Raw genomic sequence first — 10,161 nt, 5'->3', positions numbered from 1 at the left:
CCCAAGAGGTCATCTCTCTAACTTAAGGGAATGTGTCCTTTTGCATGAGAAAAAATCTCTGAGCAGATCTTTTCCAAGTGTGTTTTTTAAGAGATCATAAAAATAGTATTTCTTTAGGAGACATGGTTTTGGAACTTTTATTTTCAGGTCCCTTTATCATAAAAATATATAGTATAGTCTCTCATTCAATTTCACATAAGAAAATTCTCTTATGTATGGACATCCTTTGTACCCCTATTATTATTTGACAAGAGTATTAAAATAGAATTTCTTTAAGGAATATCCCTCACAAATCACTCTCAATGCAATAATAATATACATATGAAATTACTTATTAAACACATTTACGTCAACATGACAAGAGCTTCCTAGTGTATCTATAGCATAAATAACAAGAATTATGGATATGTTTTTGAAAATTTTTAAAATACAATAAATAATGATTACATTGGTCTTATATATCTACTCCCATAAAAATAAATATAATATTTAAGACTATATATGCAAGATTTTACAAAATAAAACCCCATAAATGTGCTCAAATGGCCTTTTCTTGTCAATTTGAGTGGTTGAATGAGTATATTGAACATTGGATGTTAAAATTATGTTACTTTTAAATGTGTCACTACAAGAAAAAGGCCTAAAAAGGGTGGTCCCAGAGGGTAAACAATGTATTGGCCACCCATTTGAGAGGCTTAAACGGTGGCCAAAATGATTTTAATAGACAAAAGGACAGCCAAATTTTATCTGCCCTTTTTTCCTTTAAAGAGGCAAAAAAAAGGATAGCCAAAAAAGTGTATGCTTTTCTTTTCAACCCAAAAGAGCGAAAAATGTTGGCTGCCCTTTTTTGAACTTTAAAAAATGCTAGAAAAAGGACGGCCAATCAAGGTTGCCCTCTTATGAAGAAAAAAAAGGGAACAAAAAAGGGCAGTCAAATAGTCCCACCCTTTTTTTGGCAACCAAAAAGGGTGGAAAATGTTGGCCCCACCCTTTTTTAATGGTCCATGGTTGTGATTTTTTGCACCTATACACCATGTATGTGTACACATTGGGAATTTTGCATGCCCATCCACCCAAACGGTCTCTGATGAACATGAAAATTTGTGACAAGACAAAAATTGGTTAAGTAAATACAAGTGCAAATTTGTATTCCCATCTGACACTTTACCATATCATGATGGTCCACATATGGGAATTTTTCGCACGTGTGCAACATGGAATTTGCAGAAATTGGGAATTTTGCATGCCCATCCATACAACGGGTCTCCAATCAACATGAAACATGAAATTTTGCATGAAAAGATTGATTATTCAAATTAGACACATGAAAGTTGGTAACCATCACATGGTGGGTCACAAATGGGATTTTTTTGCACTTATGCACCATGCCATTGCACAAATTGGGAATTTTGCATGCCCAACCACCCAAACGGTCTCTTATGGACATGACATTTTGTGAGGACATTAATTTTATTCAAATCAATAACCATGAAAAGTTTTATTCTCAATCATGAAGAAAACACTTGGTGCAATTTAGGGAAGGATAATTTCCAAATTGTCAATGAATATAATAGATATTTTGATGTAAAAGAAGTAATGTTCAAAGAGCATAGCCTTGGCAGTGCAATGAGCCTATCTTAAGAAATTCATCTAGAGTTTCTATCATGTCACATAGCTCTAGAAAGAGAGTGACAAGGTTGGATCCTCTTCTAGAAGGACAATATTTGTAGTAGCCATCTTTAGCTACATGACTACTTCCCCCAAATATGGCTACTACAATGATCATCTACTTGAAAAAGGATCCAAACCTACTCACTCTCTTTTCAAAGCTATGTCACATGATAACAACAAGAGATGCATTGTTTAATATGGGCTAATTACAATGGTAGGGTAATGCTCTTTGAGCCAACTATTCATAGCTAAGCAAGCCACACCATGTCACATGTCATCCACTACATGATGATGGACAATGTAGTCCATCAAGTTTTAGCAAATGCGCTATGCTTTGAATTGCTCCTCATCTTCCAATGTAAATATGTGCAATTTAGGTACAAATTTGGGCCAGGGTAGAAAAGATGTAGTCCGATTTGGGAAAGGAGAATTTTAGAGACAAGATCAACACAAAAAGTGGATTACAAAAAATATATGTGGTGGTTAAAATGAGCAGATCTTTTAAGAGAATGTTGACATCACTGGCCTCCTGTCAAACCCATCTTGCTTCTTTCATCAGCACTAACAAAAGGACTACAAAAATGGTTAAAAATGAGCAGATTATATAGAGAGCTTGCAAGTGATTCAATCAACCATTCAAACATTGCACATGAAAAGATTTCTTTCAAGACAACATAGATAGTTCTGCTAAAAATATATGGGCCCCATTCATATATTTTGCACCACCTTGTTGATAGCTCTAGCTACCCAACTAGTACTCATCATAGCAGTATGCAATTCACGAGTTTCCAGCTACCTTGTTTGAAGCTAGCTAGTTTGCAAGTAGCTAGCTACTTTAGACCTAGTTTGATGTTGGTGCCCAGATAGGTAGTTTGGAACTAGCTAATTTGTAGGGTAGTTTGGAGCTAGGTAACAACATAACTAGTTTGGACTTAGTTTGCAGCTAGCTAGTGCCTAGATAGGTAGTTTGGAGCTAGCTAGTTTGCAGATAGATAGTTTGGAGATACCTAGTTTGGAGCTAGCTACTGATAATCTTGGCCTTGATTTGCCTCACTACTTGAATACAATAATCTCAACAAAAGTACTGATCAACTCAAGATGACAAGTTTTGAACCACTAGTGTCTTATAGATGCAATTTGTCTTATAGCAAGCTGCCAAGATCATTAGTAGAAGCGATAGATAGGAGGCTCAAAGCTCTAACTTTTAAGTGAAGAACATGATTACTAAAGTGAGAAGGTGGGTTGTAGTATAGACATCATATAATATTGACTTGCTAAGACTATTCTTCTTCCAGAAGGTATTTCGTACTCAACGAAAAGACTCTTCGGCTGCTACCACCTCAACTATGCCTTATCTTTTTGCTTCAACTACTACCAAGGCACGAGCACAAGCTTCCTCTGCCCAAGCTTTCTCCATTACTACTTCCACTCCTGCCACTTCAACTACTCCTATCATTCCTATTGCCATCACCATTGTCACCACAATCGCTTCCTTTACTGCTACAAGTGCCTCCAATTCGAGCAATTCTGCTCTCTTGCTGACAATCACCAATCTTCCACCCCCACTTCCATATCATTCTTCAGTATGGAGACGATGACTTACTAGGAGCTTCCACCACAAACAAGAGCCACCAATGGCACAATGGGCACATTCATATTTACAGAGCCCTTCACTCATGTGACTACAGGGTGATTGCTACTAGGACAGAAATTGTTTTCCTGGACCTAGCTAATCAAAGTAATTCGATGGCCATTAAGCTAAGTACATCTTTTGCGTTGATCTCCACATTTGCCTTGCTGATAGGTCTGAGGACCTCTGCCACTCAGCTCCGTCCAAAGGACTCCTTCTCAACTCGACCCGATGGGACTCCCTACACTTATAATTCTAGAGACCTCTACTGTTCAACTCCACTTGAGGGGACTCCTTGTCCCTCCATATTTTTGACATACTGTTGTGCGATGTATAACTTTGGACCAACTGTGTTCCCTCCTTCAAGTGCTCCAAAACACCTAAGGCATCAATGAGCTCTTCTTTTTTTTATGAAGCAGGTATTTTTGCAAATCAATACCCCAAGATTCGATGCCAAATTATTGAGGAGAGGAGCAATGTCCTACATACTCTATACTGATTTGTTTTTCATTAGGCACGCCCTTAGCACACTCAGATGATCTAAAGGGAAGTCATCACTAGGGACCAGGCATAGCAGGCTGTGCATAACTAGTAGTAGGTGGAGCATGATACCTTGACGGCTGCCTTTGCAACATTGACAAAAAATCACGAGAAGCTATAGACCAGTCACACTACATTACAATTCCAAATGCAAGAATATAAAATATTGCTTGATGATGAAAAGTGGCATATCACCACGGTCTGAAAAAGGAATAAGGAGAACAGAGAATGCATCATTGCTTTGGAAGCTAAATTGAAAGCTACCCACCTCAACTAAGGCAGTGCTACAGTGACTACCAGGTTGTATGGAGAGGTGTACATGATACTAGTTGAAGTCGCTAGATTTCAGTAAGAGAGCCATGACTACCGGGACCAGCTCCACATGTTGATGAGGAAGATAGAGAAAATGTTCATACCTCTGATAGAAGAGCACCTTGGGAAGAGGACAAGGCAAAGACAGGATTCAAATGGTGATGATCCTTCCAATCAAGGGGGCTCTATCACTGGAACACTAGGGGAACACCTTCTTGCAACCCGACCTCCCACATAAACTACCCAGTCAACTGGCTCTAAGGCCATGCCACTACAGAGGACTCTAGTAGTAGTAAGTGCCACGTAGGCCAGTGCTCAGTAGTTAGGACCCATGTTTGACACTTCTACAATATGTGCCTGGTTATTTGATGAACCAAGCCCACCAACGGGACAGATGAGCACCCAAGTACTCAACAAACTCCTCTTCCACTGGTGTACTTGAACCTCTTCTTCCAATTGAAAAGCCATTCACTCTACCAAGCAAAGTTTTGCCAATAGCCTTACAGATATTTTGAGGGTTATCCCTAGTTGAGAGGATTTTTGGGTACATATCAAGCTTTGTATGTGGCTTTGTTAAAACTTGTAGTAGCACTTGCTCTGGCTCAGTTTTGTATCAACCACCAGCCCATGTCATCCCCCTAGAGTATCTACTGGCTGAAGTATAGCTCTATGACCGGCGGGCCATGCATGAATATGATTTATAGATAAAGGCCAAGGCACATAATCGAGTAGAATATGAGTTTGAAAGGATATGCATTTCCCCCCATGCTTTGAAGATGGTGAAACTGTTCTTCCACTTCCATTGCCCATGTCCACCAGAGAAGCTTATGGTATGCATGCAGTCACATGTTGCACAATCAATTTGCGTTTTGCACCATTCCATCATCTAAACTGAACTTGAAATCCCTAAAGCGAGTTGAAGTGTCTAAAGACAGCAGTCTGTTACCACTCACGGGTGACTCCATAGTTTGTTCTTCTTGCTACTTTATCATTTTCTTGGAAGCTTGACTTCTCAGTGGCCATCATGTCGCCCATGTGACTTTGCGCTTCTTCATGCCTAGCATGAATCATCTGTCTTCAGGGAGATTATGTAATGCACCTCGCATGATGAGGAAGTTGGAGTGGATTCTAAGGCGATTGACGAAAATGAGGAATACAAACTTGCATTGAAGGATGAAATCACAGACATTGTGAGTATTCATACAATGGGAGCATGAATTTTAAAAAGGTAACCTCCACACATGCGAACGCTCACTTTCACCCTTCTGAGTACTAATGGCAACTTTTATAATCTCGAGATATCGGACTACCACATCCAAAATATCAGCCTGATTCCGATTTCTAACTACGTTGGTCTCAACTTTGACAAAATCCAATTTGTCAGATCCATTCCGAACCAATCCGACTATTTTTGACCCATCAGATCTATTCCAAAGATAGAGAGAAGGTTTGAGTCAGAATCCATTCACGGGTTTGGGCAAGATAAAACCATGCATATCCCTTAAACAAAATGTTCCCTGCCCCATATCCTCAATGATTTTAAAGGGGCCATCATATCTCAACTTCAGTTTGCTCGAGAATTTTCCCAACTTGGAGTTGAACATCAAAACCTAATCCCCTTCTTTAAACAACCTATATTTTATGTTCTTGTTCACCCACGCCTATCTTTGTGACTGAATTATTTGTATTGTATACAAGGTTTTTAACCAAACTTCTTTGATATGTACGAGTTGCTCTTGGCAAAATTCCATTAACTGTTCTTGAGACCTAATTTCTCTGTTGTCCCCGAAGACTACCAACAATGAAGTCCATCGGAATGATGGCTTCGAATCCATAGACCAGTCTTGGAATGGTGTCATCCTTGTGGTGACTTTATACGCTGTCCAAAATGCCCACAAAGCTGAATCAAGTTTGGTATCCCAGTCCTTGTTTTTTGACACCATCAATTTCAAAATGTTTTTAATTATTTTATTGGTGCTTTCTGCATGCCCATTACATTGTGGGTGATATGTTGATGCCACTTTGTGTACAATCATGTGAATTATCATTAGTTTCTTTACCGCCCTTCCCAAGTTGTGGCCTGCCCAATCCGATACCAATTCAATTGGACATCCAAAATAGGTTATGCCTGATTGGAATTTTGTCGTACTGCCTAAGGAATTATCTCTGAGTGCTTGTGCCTCAACCCACTTGGTGCAGTGGTCTGTCGCTACCAAAATGGGACTGATACCAATTCAATTAGACATCCAAAATGGGTTATGCATGATTGGAATTTTATTGCACTGCCCGTGGAGTTATCTTTGAGCCTCAACCCACTTGGTGTAGTAGTCTATTGCTACCAAAATGTACTGACTCTTTTGATCTGTGCCACATGCTTTTTTAGACCTGCAAGTGCTTGTGCCTCAACCCACTTGGTGTAGTAGTCTGTTGCTACCAAAATGTACTGATTCTTTTGATTTGTGCCACATGCTTTATCAGACCTACAAAATCTAATCCTCATTTTTGAAATGGATCGAGTGGGAGGACAAGATTCATACGTAATCGGTCTGTGTCAATAGGTTGTCCATCTCTCTGGCAATACCAACACTTGGCCACAAATTCATGAGAATCCTTGAGCACCGTTGGCCACCAAAGTCTAGCCTGAAAATTTTTCTTTCTCATGATCTTGCTGGTAAAGTGTCTGCTTGTCCCCCCTTGATGAGCTTCTTGTAATACTACATGCTGCTCATGTTGTGGGATATAGCGCCATATGACTTGGTCAATTCTGCGCTTGAACAATGTGCCTGCAATAACTATAAATGGTTTGCTCTATAAATCCAATCGGCATCATTGATCTTTCATAAATGTCTCTCAACAAACTCCGTCTGTGAGTAATAAAGTATGTTTTTGTGAGCCACAATTCATACCAAGAGCGATGATCAAACAAAAGCCCTATCAACATGTAATTGGCTAGGTACAAGATAAGGAAAAGAATGCCAATCATTCTCACGATGCAAATATGGTAGCATGATATTCAATAATTTAAAGACAAAGTATACAACATTGTCATATAGCTAGCCTTCAACTCACTTTTGTGCAATCCCCAAGAAAAGAGAAACTCTAGAAGCACTCAACAATAGGACAAGGACTACTTTGACACTATAATCACATTAAAGAAAAGTTTTCAAAACTCTAGACCACCAATCAACCTTGACATCCACAAATGCCATGTATGGAACACAATTCAAAAACATCCCACTACTCAAAGCATTAGATACCCAAGGACAAGTAATCAATTGGGTCCAGGGGAGTTGTTAATCTTGTGGTAGCAAGGGCTAGAACTCAGCTAGAATCACAGTCTAGAGAAATAAAGATGAGATCATTGTCTATGTGGAGTAGCGAATCTGCTTGTAATCTTGAGCTTGAAAGAGAGTTTGATGGATATATAGGGTAAGGTTTGGTCATACTTACAAAATCATGATCTAAAGAGAGAATGCCTTACACTTTTGTGTAGGCCACTTGCCTTAAATTTTTGTGTAGGCCACTTGCCTTACACTTTTGTGTAGGCCACTGTTAACCAATTGGTTAACAATATGCCACCACCAGTTAGTTATGCCATTTGATGGATAATGGCATGTCCATAGAGCTAGGATTGTGCCCTGTAGCCAAATAGGCCCAAGATGGTTGTAAAAGGATGAGGGAAGAGAGTGGTGTAAAGAGATTAGGGACAAAAGGTGGCATGTATAAAAGGCCAAATGTCTTCACTTGTTGGTTGCACACATTGGAATACAAGCTCTCCTTTTCCTCCTCTTTGGGATTTGTCTCTTTTTCCCTCATAGTGCCCTTTGTGAATGCCATGTTATCTTCTCCTCTTCCCTTCTTCTTTTTCTCCTCCTCCTCTCCCTTCCCCACTCCCCTCTTCACTCCCTGTCCTTCTCCTTATGAATTCATGATTGCAATGAGTTGGGAGTCGGTAGAGTGACACTAATGGATGGCATTTGCATGCATTTCTCTCAACCTAGAGTATCTCAGAGGAGCACTCCATCGGCGTTCTTGCAAGATCCCCATGACATGTGAGTCATCGTCGGAGACCACATTTTTGGTGTCACTTCTGAGAGTTCCAAGTGTGCTTTTGCATTGCATTTGCTTCTCTTGTTACCCTCCCATTTCCCAATGCCAAATATTGTAGAGAAAACCTGTTGGTTTTGGTGTCTAGGAAGGTCTGAGTGAAAGAGAGGTGTTGAAAGTCAATTAGAGTGAATTTTGGTGCTTTTTAGTGTTTATAGTTTTAAAGGTAGATCAGGTGATTGCTAAGGTGTGTATGATAGCAAATCCTAACAAAAACACTAATAAATGGTGCTAGGAGTGATTTTCAAAGTGGTTTAAAATGGGAAGACTGTCAGCTTTTGCAAAGCACCCCATTTGTCCTTCAAAAGTTGTTTTTTCTTGTTGGCTTTTGCATTGAGTAGGTAGATCAGGTAGTATCTCACCCCCCTCACATGAAAAAAACTTGAACAGAAACTCTAAAAATCAAGGAAATGCCCAAAATTAGTCACCAAGTTCTTAGGGGACGGAGACCCAGTCTCCGATGTTGAGTGTTTTGAACAGATCTGCAAGACGTTTGGTGATATCAGGGATCTAGACAAGGTCAATTCTTTTGGCTTAAGCCTTGTGGACAATGGTTTAGGGCTCTAAACCCAAAGGAGAAGATTAATTGGGACACATTGTGCAAGGCATTCATAGTAGGGGTTTTCCCTAAGTGTACTAAAATGGAGCCCTATCAACCAGCTCTACGAGGTCAAGCAAAAGGAAATAGAGTCTCTTAGAGATGACTTTGTTAGAATTAAACACTTAAACTCATGATGTGAACCTTATGAGAATGAGTGATGCAGAACTATTGCCACTAGGTTTGTGGGACTGTAAGATTCATGACCATCTTTTTACCATGAATCCCATGTCGCTCAAGTTATGCAGCAAGGATGTCATGCTCTTAGATGACAAATGAAAGAAAAGGTCCAAGTGGAAATGTCAGAGGTGGCTTCCTCCAATGTGTCCCACACTAATAAAATCATTAGTGTGGGTGAAGGCAAGGGTGCAACTCCACTCACCAAGGGCATAAGTATAGATCAGGTGGCCAGAGACCTCCTATGCATGACAATGTAGGGTGTGGGATCTATACTAGAAACCATCCCACCAAGGATTGCCCTCATTGCCTTCGAGCAACAAGGCCCACTCTCTACTGCCATTAGGAAAAGACAGAGCTCATTTTGGGGCCTTTTAGGTTAGACAAAAAATAGAGATCCTCCAATGAGAGAGAGGCCAATGTTATGTTGGAAATGCTCTTTTTAAAATAAAATAGACTTTATCTCTCTAGACACGCTTGTCACATTGACATTTTGAAGTTCCCGCTCTTGTTTTCTAGTGTGTTATAAATGCTACACCAAATCCCGAAACAGATAAACTGACATTTTGAAGTTCCCACTCGAGCTTTTTTGAGTGTGTCATAAATGTCTTCTTGGAGAGGTTAAAAAAACCAAATCAGGTGCCTGACAGGAATGTGCTTAAGAAAGCGATTTGGGCACTTGGACATAGCATTTGTGACACACTAAAGAACGCTTGAGCGGGAACTTCAAAAAGTTTGCTTATTTGTTTTGCAATTTATATCTCCAATTGAATGCTTGACCGTATAAATTTGTGCTTCTCACTCGAGAAAATTTTAATTTTGAGACAAGAAAATTAGAAAATCATGAGGTCCCCTTTTTCCTAATGACACATTAGCCAATGTACCAGCAACAACGACCACCTCTTACTTTACCCCCACCACCAAATCTATCGAGCCACGGGAAATTACCAATACAAGGAGCCACTCCTGCCATCCAAGGGCAATTTAGGGCTCAAAATCCCCCATTACTCTCACCCATATTGGGACCTCAGTCCCCACCACCACAAATCACTCCCATGAATTAAGTACTAGTGGAGGAATTACCTAGTCATTGGGAAGAATCATTTTGCACTGTGTTGACCACCTC

The sequence above is a fragment of the Dipteris shenzhenensis genome, chromosome 9, assembly GCF_047967505.1.
Source record: "Dipteris shenzhenensis isolate YYH24624 ecotype China chromosome 9, Dip_SZ_1.0, whole genome shotgun sequence".
Taxonomy (NCBI): domain Eukaryota; kingdom Viridiplantae; phylum Streptophyta; class Polypodiopsida; order Gleicheniales; family Dipteridaceae; genus Dipteris; species Dipteris shenzhenensis.
This window is presented reverse-complemented; position numbering follows the sequence as displayed.